General features: G+C 36.8%; 1 long non-coding RNA gene across 2 annotated transcripts in view; it reads right to left on the minus strand.

The window, feature by feature from the left end:
• LOC134423819 (uncharacterized) overlaps positions 1–21,786 on the minus strand; it is a 257,787-nt gene that overhangs the window by 193,577 nt on the left and 42,424 nt on the right. The window contains exon 1 of one of the 2 annotated variants that reach the window (XR_010029203.1): positions 14,093–14,257. The exons of the other annotated variant lie outside the window; for it this stretch is intronic. This is a non-coding gene — a long non-coding RNA (uncharacterized LOC134423819). Of the gene's footprint in view, positions 1–14,092; positions 14,258–21,786 lie in introns of those variants that run through there. 2 annotated transcript variants of the gene reach the window in all.

Raw genomic sequence — 21,786 nt, forward strand, 5'->3', positions numbered from 1 at the left:
GTAGGATTTGGCCTTGCGATTTTAATTTGTAATAAAAAAAGGCAACGTTTTTCAATCGTACTAGTGTGGGCAAAGGCTTTCATTAACAAGGGTTATTGCCTCTTCCCCATTACATCCTCCTATGGTGCTCAGAACACCTGTGCTATTAAGCTTTTTTCCTTAGATTTTTTTGAAAATAAGAAAAAATTAACAAAGTAAAATTTGTTGACAGTCCCCCCAGCCAGCGCAGCGGGTGTTCTACCTATGGGCTGTCACATTTCCCATGTTCATTTCTGCAGGTGCTAAATGCATGCTGACAACAACATATGTTACCAGTCTTAAATGTGTGGGATTTTTTTAACCTTGTAATTAAAGAGGGCTCACAGCTTGGGGAAGAAAAAATAAAACAAAACAGGTGAAAGCTGATTCTGCCCAATGTATTTAACATTCACTCACATCCTCATTTTGTCTCGTGATTTGGGTATTTCCCTAATGATGCATAGAAAGAAAAGCATGGGGGTGGAAGGGGGAGAGAAAGGATTCTATCTTGCAAATAGTAGTTATTTAAATGTGATATCAACAATTTTTTTAAAATATCATCATGCAGAATAAGTTTTGATTCTCTCTGGAATCACCCTTTACCCCCAGGTCTCTTCACTTGTATCTCTGAGCTCTCTTTTTGTTTATTTCTGTCTCTTATTTTAATCTCCTTAGTCCTGCCAAGCATGATACACTTGGTCTCCAAAGGAGTGGTTCCTATACATTCTGTCATGCAATAGGACTCACCTATTTATCTGAATAAAAGTAGGACTTGCCCTATTAATTATAGTATCATTATTATTGGCTGTTTAAGGCATCACACCATTACTCATTGAAACCTATACACTGCTCCTCAGGACAGCACACTAACAAACTACACATATATTTTCAGGGGAAAAAGGGTGTGTTTCAGTAAAATTTATCAAGTCATTTTTTTATTTAAATGTCCAGTACAATATGCCAGAATTACAGAAAATCAAGTCATTTTTTTATATAAATGTCCAGTACAATATGCCAGAATTACTTTGGTCAGCTGAAATAAAGCTATATCATAAAATCAATTAGAAATCTCTCTAAAAACTAAGTCTGATTAACTGCATATTAAAAAAGATGTGATGGAGTGTATTGAAAGCAAGTAATACTATTTTATGAGTGATCAAAGTACTACACAAAAATATAATATAAAAAAATCAGTGCTATACAAAAAAATTATTTCTTAGCCTGTGTTACAAATATGATGCAGGAGGTATCTGCCACGCATTTCCTTGCTTCCTCTGCAAAATTTCAAACTTATAAGATTAGACTTCCTTATTTGGGGATAACAAAAAAACAAACAAACAAACAAACAAAAACAAACAAACAAAAAAACCCCCACCAAACTGAAGGGAAGGCCAATGAGTTTGCAGCATTGAAGCCAACCCAAACCACTGTTAATTTCTCTCCCCATGGCTCTGCTGCAGTGTGGAACAGCACGGGCAGGAACCTGCCTGCCCAGGAAGGGAACCACAAATGCCCCCAGCCCTGGTAAGGAGAGGATGTGGCAGGAATCATTTTGGCACAGCACTGCTGCAATATGCTGCACTTGGGCTGAGCTTTCAGAGGTGCTGGGAAAATATTGTGCTGCTCAGTTCCAGGCATTCCTGTTTTAGCCAGTTAAACAACAAACGTGAGCAAATATGCCAAATATTTGCCTTCATTGAGAAGTAAGCCAAAGAAAACCAACATGAGAAAACAGCCCATCTGTGAATTGCCTCTGCAATTCAGAGCAACAGTTCTGGGGCTGCTTTATCAGTACTTAACCTCAGACTCAGAATGGCAATACTTAGCATCTGAATCCAGACTTAGAACTCTAACTCAAGTCCATACTGGAATACAATTTAAACAAAATTTCTTAAAGAATTAATTAAAAAGAATCTTGATAAGAGTGACTCCCAGACAGTAAAAAGTCTTCTTGCTCACACAATACACTTTCCATAGCACTGTAATGCTGAAAATTTTTACTTCAAGCCTGGTTTCCTTCTACGCCAGGACTCTGTTCCTCCAGCTTAAAATGATCCAAACCTACATACTGCATATATGAAGTCTGACACTCTATTAGGCAAAATGATACCTACAAAAAAAAAATTTAAAAATCAATAATAAAAAAGCTTAAAGGAATAGCCTGTGTCAGCCAGGCACCAAACACACAGACTCACCTCATTAAGCTCTGAGAGTTTTCTTAAGTGTTAGCTCCTAGTGCAGCCCTCAGAAAGGGTTAAAATACAGATGCTGTGAATGGAATGTATAATCCTTAAGGCCCTGGAGCATTAAGACATATCTGCTCCTTAGGGTCCATCTCTGTCCATAATCAATTTCTTCCCTTGGAGAACATTAATTGTCTCTAATGATAGCTTTCCATCAATACATCCTTGATCTTAAAAGGCCTGTACAGCTTCTTCCTTTATTCAATCAAATCATCTCTACAATTGCCCTCCTTTAGTAAGATAATACCTTTTAAGCCTTGTATTTTAATATAAAAAAATAAGAGGTAGCAGCAAATTCTAATGGAAGTGCTAACATTTGAGAACCAGGATGATGGCTTCCATTATCCTAAATAATGTTTGAAGATTACGGAAAGCACTGTGTTTCAAAAGGTGGAAACTAATCCCCCACTTTCAAATTATTCCTTGTACAAAAAATCTGTTCTGACATTAGGAATTTTTGTGCCCCAACTACAGCACAGTATATTTAAATATTTGAATATGAAAGATAATTTTCAGCTCTGGAGGGGAAAAAGCAAATAATTACTATTTATAAGCAGTAAATGCTGAATAATTTAAGAAATTGACAACCTTAAACAGAGAAGCCCTTTACTTGTTCATTCTCTGGTACAAGGGTGGCTTAACCGTTCACTCAAATGACTGTAACTCCAATCAGAAGTTCCTGAAATTAAATAATTTCATGATAGCTCAAAAACTCAATCTCCTGGTGACCCACTAATGTGTCTTGCTTTCCCCGCCCCCTTCTCTTGCTTGTACATGCTTTTCAAAAGGCATGGAAATTCAATTTTTTGCCATTCAACTGATTTGTTTCCATTCAAATAGAGGATTTTTCTTGCACTTCCTTATCTAGATGGCCCAGCACCAATCTGTGTTTCTACCCATATTCCAGCACAGTTCTGTGTGAAATGGCACCACTCCTCACAACAGCTCAAGGACCTAAAAATGAAACATTGATGGCACAAAAGACCTTGAACCTTTAGAAATCTTTGCTTGGTATGGGCTTTTTTTATATCCAGTATGAGAGTGACAGAATTTTGGTGATGCCTATTTAGTTTTATTTTTATCTAAGCAGGGTCATGGAGAAGCTTTTCCCACAATTGACTATCATCCACCACTGACTGCAATATTAGAGCCCTCCTCTTACTCAAAAGTCATTACACATGCACAAATAAATAAACAACAGCAGGAGATTTACATCAGGAACATCATGAAAACTCAAAAAATATGTATTATGCAGATTTTCTTTTCATTCTCACACTAGCACACATACTCATGACGTGCACTTTACTATTTGCTGTTTTACAAAATATTGATGGCAAAAGCAGTAGGAGAAAAAATAATGCCAGGAATTTAAAAAAAAAATATAGGCAGGTAGATACAATCAATCTAGCAGCTATCAAGCCTAAACAAAACAAAACAGGGAGGAAAAAAAAAAAAGGAGACCAGTTAACAACCTAGATAAGAGATGAAAATTGCCAGTGAGGCAGATCAAGTTTATTCAATGTCCTGATAAGCACCTATTTGCTCTTCCCCATAATGCTCTCTCAGTATTTATAAATTATCATTTAATTATGCTGGCAAGTGGTAATTGTCAAATAAAGCTCAGATAGGCATAAGCCCTCAGGCTGCACATGACAGAAAAATATCTGTTAAAGCTGGGCTGATTCACACGCTTAGGAAATCATTTCCTTTCTTCTTTTTATCCTTGCCAACAAATTATATGAACTGGCACTTTGTGCTTTGTAGGCATTTTGAAGTCTATGCAGATTACAGGAAAGAAAAATTAGTTGTTTCAGTATCTACCATTCCTAAATTATTCTGCTGATTTAAGACACCATGTTCTGTTTCAACAAAAGAGTGCCAAAGATCAAGGAATCAGAGCCTTCCTCTGCTTAGAATTTATGCCCAGGGTCACTTTCAATTGGGTAAATCAAGATTTGGGGAATTATTGAATACTGTGCATAATAGATTTGATACGGAGCAATAGTTAAAATATGACATTTATCCCATTAGTATAGAAACACCAGGAAATATTTTTAAAAAGTCTCTTACTACTCAGATTCAATTATAGACCCATGAAACAGTCTCTGATATACACACACTGATACAGATGCAGGCACCTAAAGATTTGAAGAATTTTTTAATTTACAGAATACATACCCAATTATTTAATTATGTAGAAAAAATAGATGCGAAAGAAGCTTAATGCCAAATAACATTGAAATCAGGCTCATGAGAACTTTGACCTGGGACATGAGTCTGAACACCAGAAATGCTGGATTTACAGCATGTTGCTGGAACATTCACTATCAATGCCATTGCAAGATCATTACTGCCAAAAAAGGTCCCAGTATTCTCTTTTTTGTCTGTGCAGCTACTGTCAGACAAACTCAGGGCAGCAGACAGCTGGCATGAGCACATTAAGTCTCTTCCCCAGCTTTCCCATGTGCCTTTGTGCATGGTGGGTCCCATCTTGGTGAAAGGCTTTTAGGATCCTTTGGGTTACAGGAGGGAGCCCCAAGCAAGTCTCAGTCTCCCCTTTCTTTTTACCTCAGCGTATCTGCAATTTTCCTCTCCCTCATCAGCAGAGTGAAGTAGAATTTCTATCTCATATTTACCCATGCTCTAAGCACAATTAATTTCTATTCAGATCTGAGCTGTTGTTAGTTAGTTGATGTCATATATGAAGCTTCTACTTATGATATTGGTATATCCTGCATTATCTCAAACCCTTCTGAAGAAGCCACCAAGCCTCATGAATCTTTCAAAAGCAGCTTTCTGACAAAACAGTTTAGAATTTTTTAAAAAAAAATCTGTTCTCTTTTCAGGCTATCAGTAACCCCCACCAATTACAAAAGGCAGCATACAGCTACCATGCACTCAGTGTACAGTTAACAGCAATAACTGTATTTAGTAGAACAAGAAACATATTGCAAATTCAATGGCATAACTGTCAATTCTTAGCTTCCAATTTGAACTTTCATGGCTCCAGTCAATGTGCATGGACTGCATCACACAGATAGCTCCTGTTGCTTCAGAGCAGCTGGAAAGGCACTGCTCAGTGACCTGCCTTTTCTCATTACTGCAGTGATCTACTGCCACTGCCCCTGGTCTCATGAAATACATCATCTTCCTCGGGAGACACGGGGAATTAGTGCCCCAGGGGTTAGCTAACACAGAGCTTGGCCAAGCACTGTAATTCACAGGTTAGACCAGATGTTCAAGCAGCAGACAGCCAGAAAGCATTTACTGGTGCTGCTGCAGCCAGAACAAGCTGGTGTCTCACATCCAGCATAAGCAGCAAAGGAGATAATGTTTCTCATGGGAACAGCTTTTAGCCTCATTGATCTCCCATAAAAGCTACTGTGCCACAACGTGGCCCTAAACACACACACTGTGGTTTAGTCCTAGCAATTCCCAGAAACAGATGCAGGATTGTCATTCTATCAACAACATGCTTCACACAGTGAAGAAAAAAAACACAAAAAAACCAAAAAATAGGAACATTTCTTCATATAAAGATCGTGCATTCAGACCTTCCAGAGATTAATTCCTGCTGCAGAGCATTGCAGCCTAGTACCAGGGCTATAGGTACTGTGGATCAATGCCCAGTCAGAAACTTCTGCTCCAGGAGAGGACATTCTGCAGAACTTTTGCCGTGACAAATTTGCTCCTGATCTTTAGGATCCAACTAATACATTGGCTGCAAAGTCATGAAGACTGAACATCACTGTAACTATCAGCATAAAGGCTTTAGGATCTTGGATGTGAATGTGGTTCTGTTTCCTTTCCTACAAGACTATAAAACATAAATCTGTTTAGCTGTGTTTATTTCAAATAGCAATTTATCAAAATAAATTCTGTTTTCACTAATTTGTGAACTGAACTTGATTTCAATTAAAGAGATAAGAACTGCTTTTACAACACCCCTCCAACTAACTGTAAGTGACTATTACACAGATGACAGAGAAAAATGCAGAAAATTTTGGAGAGCTCTAATACTTATTCTGAAATAGGTTTTGTGCTGACAGCTGGCCAGAAAGTTTTTTTGCTGGAAATAATTTCATACTAAGAATAACCTCCATGAAGGTGTTATTTTAACAGAGGCTTTTCCAACCTAAATGACTGTATGACTCTAAGATCTTAAAGAACTACATGACAAACTGGGGGGTGAGAAGGGTCTTCTCCAGAAATCAGCATTATTTCCATTCTCCTTTAACTAATTTGGGTTTTGCAGGTCTGCCCAGATATGTTTTAGAGCCAGTAAACATTCCATAATCAGGAAAAGAGGAATCAGCTCACCTTTTAAAAATAGCCTGCTTCTCTACACATACTTTTTGACATCTTTAATCACGAAGTTGACTGGAAAATGCATCATACTGCATAATAACAACCCAGGGAACTCAGAATGCTTCTGCTCTAGGGGAAATCTGCAAACCCACAATCTTTTCTATTAGCAAAGAGTATAATGCTGTTACTGTCACAGTTCTTATGCTTATGAGCCCTTGCTTGTACAGTAATATTTTGTTGCATTTACACAGCATGTGACATTATCTAAAGTTACTACTGTAAATCTATATGAAGAACAACTGGGTGAGGAACGCAGAAATTACTGCTGAGACTGTTCAAACACAGGAATTGGGTATTATGTAACAGACTTCCAGCCTGGAGCAAAAAATACCTGCCAGCACATTCTGCTGGCCTAATCCAGCTTCCACTGAAACCATCTTTTCTCTGGTCACAGAAAATAAAGTACCTACAGCTGCTAGGAGGTCTCTCTTCTGAAGTACTCATAGTTACCATTAAGAATGAGAAAATTAGGCATGACCAAATAAAATATAATTTTATATTCAAATCTACATGGATTGTTAAAAAGAGTCTACTGCTTCTTTTTCTCATTTTGCATAACAAATGTCTTGCTATATCATGGCATTACTGACTTCCTATACTTCAATTTGAAAAGAACAGGTCACATAAAAATCTTGTCATGATTACAGATTGACTTAAAATTATCCTGTATTTATAAAGTATGATAAGCCTTTAATGTTTGCCTATAATTAGTCTTTTTTTCAAAATTACTTTTTACTTTTCTATCAAGTTCAGTAGGACTTTTCCATATGTGATACCACAAATAATTACCTGAATTGAAGTTGCTTGATTTAACAGCCTCAAGTTTTCTTCACCTTTAGTCCTATGCTTTGCACTCCATGCAATCTTAAGATTTTTAGTTTTAAGTCCGTTTCTCAATATGTTGGTTCATTTTTCATTTAAATTTTCCAGACAAATTAAATAATGTTAAGGTCATCTAAAAGACAGCCTCACATGTCCCCAAAATTTATATAAATAACTCACAAGAAGATAATGAAAGGTCTTCCCTAAAAGTCATGATGGACTGGGAGATGTGGATTGACACCAGTTCTAAATGTTATTTCTCAATAACAGCCATAATTCCCTTCTGATGAATTTTCTTTTTGAAACTATTTTATCAGATACATAACCAGGGATTTTTAGCTTAATTCCACTCCCATCAAACCACTAGAACACCAGGCAGTTGTGATCATACTAAATGCACATACCCTGAGAACACATTGGATACATCCAGTTTCAAGTAAAGTCAGACCCGTGCACTTCTGAAAATCCACATGTAAACTTTATAGCTTGAACTCATCTCATTACTGCAACAGCATTAACAAGATACTTCTCTTTACTTTCCATATATTCCCTGCTGACTCCCCAGGTCAACCTAATAAAGTCTTCATGGTCTCCATCATGACAGCAAGATCAGGGATATGGAGTTTCTTTTTTTTTTTTTATTGGTAATTTTATGAAAAAACTGATTTAAAAATATAAAGCAACATGAAGACATAGCATGAAACTGCAAAAATGAAAACATTTTTCTTTAGAAATTGTTACTCTGAAAACATTCTGAAGAAAACTGTTTCCTATTCACAAGATAGTATCTTACTCTCTAAGGGCACTTCAGGCAGAAAGATTTTACTACAATAATAAGTCTCTTCCTTTTTAATCCCTGTTGAAAACTGGGCTACTGCAAAATGGATTTTAACTAGAAATTTTAAATTTACATTGATTAAAACTTAAGCATGTAAAGAAGTGGCATTGTCAATTACACTGGAAGTACATAGTAGAACACCAGCATTCCTGAAAAGGGCAGGTATTTTGTTGTATTCAGCACCTCATCAACATGTACACTGTAATTTATGTACTTTCCTTGCACATGGAGCAACTTATTCTTTTTCCTTAAGACTTCATTTTTTATTTTGGTTATAGATGGATTCCATTAGGGCCATCCAAGCTCCCTCAGGCTCTTGAAGGGCATTCCCAGGAGGCACAAAAGAGCATGTGCCATGGTTACAGCTAGAAAGCAGAGCATGTCCACCTACTGCCCAAAAGGCTGTGAAAGATTGCAATCTGCCCAGATTTTAAATCACTTTGAACTTATTTGCTCTGCTACCAACTTTCACAAAACTTCCAGGAATACATGTATTTTATACTGCTACACTGCTTTCAAATCTGACTGAGTTAAGCCAACAAGTGTCAAAGGACATGAAGATGTGAGGAGGCAGCATCACAACACAACAGAAACCAAGCTACAGTTTCCTAAGAGGTTCACATCAAGACATCTGGAATCAGCTTCTTACTTTGTTCTTTATAATGTGAAGGTTATTCATTTGAATTTATAAAGTGTGGAGAGACCCTGAGAAAGAAGGTGCTGTGGAAGTAATAAGCATGTTTATCAGTCTGTTCTTATTCAAACCAGAGCACACATAAACAAGCCAGGCAGTGAAGGCACCCTTTATGAGCCTGAAGCTGGGATTTCCAGCCCCTGTGCAGAGCTGTGCCCAGCAGTTACACCCAGGTGAGGTGACATGCACAATGACTTTTTCCCCATCAGAGGACAGGTGCCATTCAGGCCTGACAGCAGGCTGGGGGCTGAGGACACGCAGGATATTCATGGAGTGTATTGCATGCTTCTTACTGTTTCAAAAGATTTAAAAGCGCCAGTAAAAAACCACATGTTCTCCTAAGAAGCAGCCATTGTCTAGAACCAATTTCTCTGAAGGGTCTTGATTTCATATGTGTTAATAAGGACAAGCTTTGCTTTAATTTTAGACCTTAGAAAATTTCATTGGTTTGCATAAGGTGTGGCCACGTGGAATTTAGGCAAGATTTCAGATGCTGCTGGCACAGCACAGGCAGCTGGAATAAACCATGAGGGAAAAGGATCTTGGGCAAAGGTACAAGACAGGCCAGAGGAAAAGCCTCCAGAGAAAGCTCAGGAGATGTGTGAGTGAGGCCATTTGGGACTGAAGCTCCCTGGTCAGGTTTGAGTTTGTTATTATCTCCTCAGACAAGTTGCACACCATGAGGACAAACTGGCTTCTCCCTGTGAGGATTATTGGAGCTTCATGAACAACAGGAAAAACCCACAGATTTCTGATTTTTGCTATGTGAAAATATGTACATTTAAAGACTATTGTTTGAACTTCACAAAACTTTCTCTTGCCATGTTTCTTCTCTTCATCCCTCTACATATTTTTCACATAATCTAACATTTTTATATTTTTCTATTATTCAGAAAGGTATTTGTGAGTATCATCTACTCACCACAAACCCAAATTATGAGAACACATAATAAATATTTAGTTAGGAAATAGTTACAATTTTCAAGAATCCTTGGAAGAGAACTACTACAAATTGGAAAGTACTGGAAGGATAATACAAAACAACTTCACAGTGAACCCAAAATTTAACAGCTATTTCCAGTCTTCTCTAACTTATAGCTGATATTTTTTCATGCTGTAATTGACAAAGATTTTTTTCCTCTGCATTTATCTAACAGCTACATAGAAAACAAAGTTTTAAGTTATAATTAATTTTGAAACTATTTGGTTTATGCAGGTTTTTTGAAACTATGATAGAAAAATTATAGCAGTCATTACATGCATATTGCTTTTAATATTCCACCAGAAACCTTTACTTTGTTGCCAGTAGAGCAGCATTGAGGAAACTGCTGAATTTCTAACACTGCTTTTTCGGTTTAAGAAATATAGAATTCTGATATTTTGTCTACCATCTAATTCCATTATTACTATGTAACAGATGTTTATTAGTGTTCTTCAAAGGCATTCTGCGCTGAACTCTGTCTTCAATTAAATATTCTAAGACATTGTTAAGATCAGCCAGTCTGATTTCTTCTATAGTCTGGGCCATATAATTTCAGTTGTTCCTGTACTGAGCCAAATAATGTGTTTGTTACTGCCTCAGCTCCCCTTTCTGGAGACAGTGTATTTTCCTTTCTTTTCCAGCAATATCCTGATTAATATATCTCCTTCTCTCAAGTTTGGATTTCATTGTGACATATCATTTTGCTTCAGTAAGTAAATATATAAACTGTATATCCAAAGTCAGGTTTGAAAGCCATGTAACAACTGACCTATTACAAACAATGGGTCTTCTACAGTGGGCAGCTTTGCCAGGATTAGTGTGTTTCGATGAGATAATCAACTATGCATTTTGTGACCAGCTCACTCACATCCTGGCAAAATGATCTTGCTGGGAGGCAGACTGCATGCTTCACTACCAGGAAATGGACAATGACAGATAGTCTGCATTTCCATTTACACGTATCCTTAATTGTTGTCACTGAAAAAGACGTGCCAGATACTGACACAACAGATCATTCAAAATAAGTTATGTATTCATGTTAAGCGTTATTTATCCAGACTGCAAAGGAAAACAAATATTGCTCTTTCTCCCCCCCCCCTTCCTAATTAGCCAATTGTTTCAAATGCTTTTTGTTAGGAATTCAGCAATTTATGTTCTTTAAGCTTGTCATAAAGATAACGCTTATTATGAACTATGCTAAGAATACAGCCCTAATTCAGCTTCCTTTCTTTTCTGGCTACACCATAATGAAGATGTTTGCAGGATGCATTTATTTGATTCTGTCCAGGGAGCCTCATGAAATGTATTTAAAAATAAACACAATGAAAAACCCACGCTCAAAACATCACTGGCATTTATTTTTTGTGTGTGTGTGTGTGACATCCTAATAACAGTGCTATGGAGTCCTGTTAAAATTTGGTAAAAGAAAAAAAAAGCTGCATTAACAGATAGGAAATTGGAAAAGAATAGTCTAGCTAACGCTATTTAAGAAAAGCTGAAAATTATGCTATAAAACAACCTCATTAAGGCAGCTTTTTAAAAATAAACAAAAGATACCCCCAAATCCCTAAAGATTAGAGACAAAAAAAAGTGACTTAAAAATAATTTCATAATGAAACACAGCCTAACACTGGAGACCTCCTGAATAAAAATAGTGTAGAATATAGTTGCTGTCATTATTGTTAGAATTATTAATAAAAATAATATTGGTCTTTAATTTCCTAAGAGAAGACCACTCATCTTGGCCACATCATGAAGTGCACAAGGACTTGTTCAGTGAAGGAAAAAGGAGCTTCCCTGGGTCCCCACACACCAGTTCTCAGCCTCCGTTCTGCCCTCTTCCAATTTCTCAGTGATCTCAGCTTCAAAGGCAAAAATTAAACAGATTTTACTGAAGATCCTAAATTAGAGAAGTCTCACCAGACTGAAGACAGATTTAAACTGTCAGTACATAATGCATAGAACATAACACAGGAACATGATGTACAGAAAAGACCTGCTCTGAATTAATCAAAGTCAGGAAAAGAAATAAATCTCACTCCTTTTATAAATATTATCTAGTTTCAATACATATTTTCCACAGTTCTGATTTTATAGTGCATTTCTTGGGAAAATCACTTTTCATGACAATCAGTGGAACAGCCTATTTCCACAATTCCTTACAGCCCAGCAGGCAGGCCTACCTCTACAGCCTTGTTAATTATGAATCCTTTCTGCAATGCTAATAGATTATTCCACTTTGAATGAGCATCCAAAATTATTTAGTAACACCTTGTTTAATATGACAGTTTTGTGATTTTACATATGAAATAATTAATTTGCTTAAAAAAGTGTAAAAAATATAAAAGAGCCTTCACTTGTGCTATCATCTCTTTTACCAGCATAAGCAACACCAGGGGCAAGTCATTCATTTCTTTGTAGGGTTGTTGAGGTTTTTAAAATGGTTTTTTCTAAATTTTGACAATTCAGCCAACATCAGCTTAACTAAATCTCCACCAGGTCAGTACACACAGGTACCATGGATGTGACAGCAGATGGCCCTACAATTGAATATATATGCAATATATAAACACAGTCAGTGTCAGTCTACAACAGGTCCCATGCTGGAATAAGTAAATTGTTTCTCATCTTTAGATTGTGAAAACAGAATGCAGATTAATTTGGATTTTTTTTTTTTTATTTCCCACCATTTTTAGCTTTGACTGCAAAATCCTTGGTCTTTCACCACAGTATATACTTAGAAAATGCTTAGTATCTACTCATTCTTCAACCTTTCAAACACCAGATTTCTTATAAAAGATTCAGACATTTGACTCCATGCACATTCTTATTGATGCACCAGACAACTCCAAAAACAACAGCTTCCATAATGGAATGCTGCACTGGCTAATCCAGTTCCCTTCATTGGCATGAAGCTGATTGTGGCCCATTCCACACTACCTGGAAAGCTGCAAATCCTTTACAAGGATTTATGCTGCATTACATGGTAGAATGAAAGGTTTGTAAGTAAAATTCTTAGAGAAATGAATTATGGCACTAATATAAAAGCACAAGACTCAGACTAGGTACTGCTATATTCTCATATCCACACAGCTACATATTGCACTTTTGTCACTGAGCAATCCCATTTCAAGGAAAGAAGCAGGAATTAAATCCTCTTGAGAGCCAAGCCATTAACCCTTGCCTCAGTTTACCCACTGCCTTATAGTCAAATATAGATGCATTTTACCACAAGAGTGCATTGAAGAATTCCCTCTTTTTTATTGTTCTCTTCTAGTATTATGGAAAAAGCTTTTGTAGAGTACTCAAACATACTCCAGGAACAGATAAAGGACTTCCTAAATTGGTCTAGACAAACTTATTGCTTCCAGCTTATTCACTCCTCAAGTGGCTTCAATTTCCTGTGCCATTTCAGGAGTAACCTCGGGAAGGAAGGAGGAGTTGGCTGAGCCATGTCCCTGGCACACCCATGTCACTCAGCACTCCATGCCAGGCAGTCCCTGAGCTGTTCAGACAAATTATCTGTAGACTGCTACGGATAGGAATTGCCTTTTGTCCATTTATTGGTCTGTGCAAAGATCATTACGATGTGCTAGCAAAGGATGAAGGCCAATGGACAGATTTGCATTTTCCCACCTTTCTAGAACCATTTAGATCACGAATTTGCTGCCCATAGACAACTTCACTGCAGAAGAGGAAAAATTTTTCACTTCTTTTGCACCCAAAGCAGAAACAAACCAGTAGCACTTTGACGTAAGAGTGTTTCTTTCTGCCACAGCCCCTCTTGATCCCCTGAGCTAAAGCAGATTGTGTCCTGCAATCATCACACGCCCCTTTTTGTCACAGGTTGTCACGAAGGCCAATTAATGGCACGTTATTGCAGGCCTGATATTCCATTTAGCATCCAGCTGCATGCTGATTACAATATAGTTATGACATTAATATAATTACACATTCTATATATAATAGGCATTGTAGAACATATAATAACATAATATTGCAACAAAAGACAGTCTGGAGTACAAGTCCTGAAAGTATGCACAGCTATTTCTTAATTTATTTTCCAAGCCTGATTTTTTTCTCATTTTAGCTACCTCCATTACACTGAGGGAAAAAGCAACACTCACCCAGATGAGGTCACAAGAGTCCCGTGTGAGCAAACAGAGCACCCCAGCCTGGATCACACCTGGGGTAAAATCCTCCAGCAGAACCACACAACTCTTCCCCCGGCTCGAGGGCAGACAGCACCAGGGAGGTGCAAGCCTCCAGACTCCTCAAACCTGAGCCTGCTATCTCTGCAACACTCTCGGGCTGACTACATTAGAAACAAGAGAAAAACTCCACGAAACAAACTCTGGTGTAATTCCTCACATCATTACTGATGGACTAACCAAGCCACCTCAGAGAATTCCCCCATTCGTGTAGCTTGGCGTAAAACATCCAGCCCTTATGGTGCAAGAACAATGCAAATGGATAATCAGGGGTATTGATTTCATAATGATTAATGGATATTGTACAGTATCTTTTTGCACTCTGCTTTCCTTGCACAGCCAAGGCTCCCAGTAACGTCACGGGGAGTTTCTCGAGTGAAGAATGCCGGACTAGGTAACTGGTTCTGCAGTTCAGGGCATCCTGCTCCGTTTGTTTTGTGCATAATAAAAGCTCATACTTGTACAGTAATTTAGCATTTCTGAATAAACAGAAATTGTGATTCATAATTCTCTATCTTGTCCTCATTTCTTAAAAAAAAAATGAGTCACTGTTGTTTAATCCGATAATTATGCAAACACTAAATCTTACACTGGAGGAGAAAATGTTAACACATATTGAAAAACCAAAATGCGTAGAACTATAATCTGTATGATAAAATGCATTACTCTGTTTAAAAGGATTGTTTTACAGAAGCAATTAACAATCAGCAATCATAGAGTTCAGCCCGGTGTTTTGATGCCATCTGTTGGAGTAAGGCTTCACATTCCCTCGAATGAAGCTATAATTTTCCGTTTATGATTTCATTAGATGCATAGAGTGTAACAGCTACAAAAAGAACGAGGATTTCACCAAACACTTTCATTTTAGAAAGAGCTGCTCTAAACATTTCTGTTTCACACAAATCTTCTCCCAAGAGGACAGGAAGTTGGCAAATTTGCAGTCATTTCCAGAATTCAGTAGCGCATTCTAGTGCTTGGAGAAATGTATCAGAAGCTTTATTTCCTACCAACAAATTTCTGAAAAATTTATTTTATAAACATGACATACTTCATTTCACTCAAAAAACTGCTGTAAAAATTACTCAGAAAAAAAATTTTTTTTGGTTCATTTCCAAGAACTGTGGTGATATTTTTTTCCAATGGAGCAAGTTTGTTTTTTATGTGTCTTGCAAAAATTAATTTTCCAGTTTTATTAATTCATTAAATACTTGATTTAATCTTTGGGGGATTTTTCACTACGCTAGGGGGAGCCAGATCTCTACATTGTACACACAATTATCTCTAAGTTGAACCTTCTAAAAAGATTCTTTCAAAAACAGCCTTATAAACATCTCCAGCTGACAAACAAAACATTTCTATATGATAGCACTAACACAGAAGTCACACAATATACCATGGAATATTAAATAATAAAAACCATGGAAATAAATTACAATTACTCTTACTTACTTTTCAGTATATCTTTGTTATTATTAAATAGTCTGCTTCAATGTATGCAGGAGAAAAAAAACCCCAAGCATCAAAACCCCAAATCAATCACCTGAAAACCAACCTAAAATAACTCTGCTTTTCCTCCTAGTACCACACATCATCATATAGAGGTGCAGATCCACCTCTATAATGTTGGCCATTATATTATTAATTTAACAATAGCATAAATAAGGAATGCTACTACACTGAATGCATAACTATTACATTTTTTTTGTACTGATACTCACCAATTATACAGAAATTTTTGCTAAGAGTAGAAGGAATATATTCTGGTTTTACTTTTTATGTGCCTATAAGTTTTAGTCTTCAAAAATAAAACTGCAAATCTTTCAATTTTAAAGACTCTAATCAGTTTACTCTGATAGCAGGAAAATCTCATGCCTAAAAATAAAAAAAAAAAAAATAAAAATCTTGATCTGGTAAATGATGACTTTAATTATTGATTCCTTTCAAGCATTATGGTGAAAATTGCCCACTCAGTCACAGCTTTCAAAACCAAGAACAGACAAATGTACATGGCTGCAAAACGATGCGCAACTGCACGGACTTCAAAACCCAACTGCCCCATCCATGCCAACTCCACAGGTGTCAAAGAGCTTCCTACAAAAAGGCAAAACTACTTATGAACTGCTAAAGGACCCACAAAGGCAGATGCCAGACACTGAATTACAGATGCTGGAAAAGAATGAGCACAGTGATTTGATACTATGTGAATCTGCTATATCTGAAAACAATGACTTTTGTTGAAAACAGGTTCCAATAAACACCAAAGGTCTCTTGTTCAAACAGAGATCTGTTTATTCACTCCAAGAAGTCAAATATCATGCAAACCTTCTGTGTGACTGCAGTTAAATTAATTATATGAAGGAAAAATTTAGAAATTAAATATATAATTGCAAGTAGAGCAAGTCAGAAAGAACCCTAGGGTCCTCAAAAATTCTGTTCATTTGTTTGGCCTCTTCCATTAGTATACTCAATTATATTTGGGTTTTTTGCTATATGTTTATGTTATAGTATTAAATGTCCATACTACCAGGTTTTAGAGAATAAATTTTCCAGACTTGGGTATTTGACAAAAGTGCATTCTTTTAAAACAAGGAATTCTAGTACTAAAAAAATCTGATTAAGGTAAGCACCAATATTTATCTTAAAAAAAACCAATTTCATCCTACTAGCTCTTCTTTTGCCTCCTTTACTCATGATCTATTTTCTCCCTTACTCCATCCCCCACCAGGGGATGAGCTGCCCTGCACATAATTTGTAATTTGTACTTCCAGTTAAACCTCCAGTCCAACCTCCTGGACGTGGCTTTCAAAGATTGTTATTAAAACAATAAAAGGGAAAGGGTGAGAAGGCCCCAGACTGAGATCCATGGGGCCTGGTCTGGCTTGGCCATCCCAGAATGGTGATGACAGAAACATCAGTGGGAACAGGGGTACAAATGGTTGTGCAGCAGGTGCTGCTTCTGGCTTGGAAGCAACATTTTACCAGGTTGATTTCTGTATAAACCCATCTTCAACTCCGATGTGAATAATAACTTGTATCTCAAAATGTGACCCTTAAAATCTAATGAAAATTAGCTTTAACCTAATCTGTGTTGTCCAGAAACAAATCTGACATGACAGAGTGAGATGCTGGGAATATTCAAGAAATAATACAGTATTTCATCCACAAATATGAATCAATAGCTATGAGAGAAGGAAACTGGATCTCTTAAGGGTTTCCCTGGATAACATGTTTCCATGGCCCCTATAGTGTATTTCCATTAGAAAGTACTTTGGATTCTTTTGAAAACTTCTTGAATACTATAATGCTACTATCAGTACTCTTCCCAAGCTGCAAATACCCTTCACACAGTCATATCAAATAGCACAGACACATTTTACACTCATCACTGTTCTCGCTCTTCTGCTCTAGAAGAAACTTCTCACCTTCCACAGAAGGCACATTTGCATCTTATTAAATTAAAAATCTAGAAATTTTGACAGAAGATCATGTGCTGATGGCAAGGGCGTTAAGGGGCAAATGTTATTTGAGTGAAGTGAACAATATTTTTTCCTGTTCTTACTCTTGTGCAAAAGGAGGTGTTTCTAATTACAAGACATCTAGTGACTGATTGAATCTGTCATCTGTTTTCACTAAAAGAAGACCAAAGTAATTTTCATGTCTTAGTTTACCAGCAAAAGTCAGTAGTCATTGAGTATAGTGAGCCATAGAGAGCAGGCAGTAGGGACCACCACTTCTCATCCTTTATTAGGACAAAATGCAGAACCTGTGCAAACTGGTCCTACACTGAAATCATGTTTCTTCCCAGGCATTCATAATTCTGTGAATTACTGAATGAGCCAATCATACGAGTGTTACTGGTGCAAGATTTTAATGATTGTATACCTTATCTACCTGGAAATAGCTCAGGCATGTTCTACCTCTGTGGAAGAGCAAACCTTGCAGGGAGGTGATTACTGTCTATTGTGACTGTGTTTTACTGCCCAGCTACTCAGAAGAGTTTTGCAGCTCAAGCAGTTCAAGTTCTTGGACGAAACAAAGTAAAGTTTTCAATTTGCAGTTCCAGAATTAGGAACTTACAGATCCAGAATGATAAGGAGCATGCTCTTACAAAAGCTGTTTTGAGGTAAGGCTTGAAATTATGGGTGTAAAAATCACAATTGAAAGCATATTTTGATTATAGCCTGAATTTCAGCTGAGTTACAACAATAGCCTGTGTTTGATCATCATCCTTTATCAACAGTAACTCTTGATTGTCAGAAGCCTTCTCCCATGCAGCTACTACATCTTAAGTAACAGCTTGACTTTTGGAGGTAGGAGAAGGATAAATTAAAAGATGAGACAGATGAGACTTTAAAAAAACCCTCATATTGTGAGCCAAGTTTAAAAAAGAAAAAAACAAAAACCTTACAAAATAAGCTTACAAAACTCACCCAAAAACTCCACAAACACAACTGTATAGAGCACTACAGTAAAAGTCTAAGATCATGAAATAAATGCATTAATCATTCTTTAATGCCAGCACTGTTTGCCTGCTGATATATCCAAAGGTTATTCTTGATATGCTTGCCTCTGCATTACACTAGGAGACCATGTTTTGCTGCTTATTTAATATTAATTTCAAGTCTTTTCGGAAGAAATGCTTCCAGGGATACAGCCCCACAACTTAATTTCTGGCCCAGAGAAATCACTGTCTTGAGATAGCAGTGGTGTACTGTCTCACAATGATTCCCTGCACAAGGAGAAAATTTTGGTCCCAATTTAGAAACTTCTGAAAATGCTTTAATCTGCAGATTGTTCTCTGTATTTCTGGGTTAACAATGAATTACTTTTGCCTACCAGAGGAGGAAGAACAAGTGCATAAACTACTGCCAGAACAGGTACATCATCTTCAAGGACAATGCTCGATGAACAAAGGAGCAGAGGTTCGTTTGAATTAACCCCAATGAAAGCCAGAGGTGTGGCACAAGAACTTGGCACTTCCTGCTCTCCCTGTTCCTCTCACCCTGGACAGCTCCTTAACAAGGACAATGGTTTGCTCTAGCAAAAGAGGTTTCCAAATTCACTTATTAGATCAAGATTATGACAATTTTTACTAATTGAAGAAAAAGGTGACAAGAGAAGAGAAACTTTAAATATTCCATTAGAAGAAAAAAATACAGAAATAAACTACTCGGGAGGTTTCTCAAGTCCCTAACATCAAATCACACTACAGCATCCTGATGCTCCAACACAACCAGTCATTTTATCTTTTCCTAAAACTATAACAATTAATTAGTAACCAGCACTTGGATGGGTTCAACAGCTATTAAAGGAAAATATTTTCCTCCAGCTAAAGCATGTGCAGTATCAGGTGGAGTTATCAAGTGAGCTCTTCACACAACCTAGGTCCTAAACATCTCCAGGGACACCAAGTATGACACAAGTGATATACAAGGGCCTCTAATTTTAGTTGAAAGCAAAAGTCAGGATTTCCATTTCAAAATGTTGTTGTATCTACTTTGCACAGTTTGCATTATTCTGTCCCACAACCTCCTTTGCCAAACTCTCAAAGCCTGTTATAATTGAGCTGAAAGGTTTTACTCCTTACATGAGCTTAGTGCAGCATTATTACAGCCATTAACCACCCACCCCAGAGTTCCTGGTCAGCTACCAAATATTCTTCTTTGGCAGAGTCAGCCCATCAGTATGAACTTAGTGTATTAATATGTGTCCAAGTCTTGTACTTGGCTTTAATTTATCTAAGGAATCTCTTATTTATAGCATTTGAACAACATTCAAAGCGTGGCTAAGGTGGTTTTGTACTTCAGAAATTGTTAAAAAAAGGCTCTGTGAGTTAGAAGACTAAATTCTATTGATTCAAATATTAGTGTAATTCCATCACTAAGTAGCTCCTACCATTGGTATCCTCTACCATTAATCATATTAAATATCATCTAACATCTACATCAGCTGAAAATGAAATTAATTCAGATGCCTCAATCTAGTCCCTGGCAGGTACTCATTAGCACAAGAAAACTGCTCCATGGCTGCACACTGATGATATTCTATGTTCACAAATGACTCAGAAATCAAAATCAATTTTCAGAAGTCAAATTTTCTACTGTTTTTTTCCCTGGGTTTGTTTATTTGTTTTCTTAAGACAAACCCTCTCAAGTGTATTACAGCATTATACAGGTAAAACTGGACAAGAAATGGTATCTCATACACTCAGTTTTAGTAGACTCAATAACTGTCTTTATCAGTGCAGAATTCATCTAAAATTATTATATTTATTATCTACTGAAAATATAATAAATTTTAACGGTGACTGCTCTACAGAGAAAAGAGCCTTGAAATCAAACCACTAAATTTGAAGAACTGTTAAGATTATAACTGCTCACATGTACACTCTAAAATATCAAGTGAATATGCACAGTGAAAAATCTATTAAAATATCAAAAGAGGTGACATTTTAACCAAAAGAGTATGGAAAAGCTTTTATCTTTTAAATTGTTGCTGAAATACCTCAGAAATACATGTGATCATTTATCCCAGAGAAAGAAAACAACAGGTTAGGTACTTGTTGAACCAAGAAACACAATCTGCCCTGTGAGTTCTTAGTTTATTAATAAACAAGCCAACAAACATGGTCTTAGAATACCTTAGAATATACTTCACACATCAGGAAGTGTCTGTACCAAGCAGTTTCAGTTTAAATTCTGCTTGTTGACCAGATGACTCACCTCTACAAAGAGTAGAAAAACACTATTTATCTTCACTTTCTACTGGCAGAAACAATATCTGATCTGACTTAATTTCCATAGTCACTTAAAGCAGTCAATCTTTTCCTTGAAAACTTTAGGGATAAGTCAGTCTCACTTAGCAGCTAAAACAAAAGAATTTGTCAATAAATACATAATCTTCTATACTCTGACATGAACTCAGGCAGGCAAGATGCAAGCATTGCAATAAAAAAATCTTTGGAAATTCAGTGTTCAGGCTACAGTGGTCAGAGTCTGCTCTCAGTTACACAAAGCATTTGCTTACAACAGCATTTATTTAAGGGAACAAGACTCATGATGATCACTGGCCTAAGTAATGCCAGAATGTGGCACTGAAATTACATCTTTGCTTTTGGAACACAAGCAAGGCTTAATATACTTTTCAGCTGAACTTGCAGCTCAAACATGTTTTAGCTCCCTCTCACAAGGCTTCCAGGGAAAAATGCAGACCAAATAGAACTCTTAAAATACATCACATGCATTCATTAATAGGCTCAACTAAGACATTTCTCAAGCTTTTAATTTTGATAAGAATATTACTAAGTTTAAAATGCAATTCCCTTATTTGACTAACATTCAGGAGACTGAGAGCTGAATCAATGTCATCCCTTTCTCAAATACACACAGAATTCCTGCTGCAAGAGAGTATGACTACTACAGTATATCAACATTTTCTTCACTCTTTAAAACATGAATATTTAAACAGAAGACGTTTTTCCCCATGCAGAAGCCTAAATAGAAGCTCTTATCTTCAATAGTAAAAGCTGTTATTTTTTTTTTCAAGAGGTTTTAGGCTGTATAGAGATAGTTACATACACAGGCATCTCAAATGAGGGGGCACCATACATA

Source organism: Melospiza melodia, chromosome 12, assembly GCF_035770615.1.
Source record: "Melospiza melodia melodia isolate bMelMel2 chromosome 12, bMelMel2.pri, whole genome shotgun sequence".
Taxonomy (NCBI): domain Eukaryota; kingdom Metazoa; phylum Chordata; class Aves; order Passeriformes; family Passerellidae; genus Melospiza; species Melospiza melodia.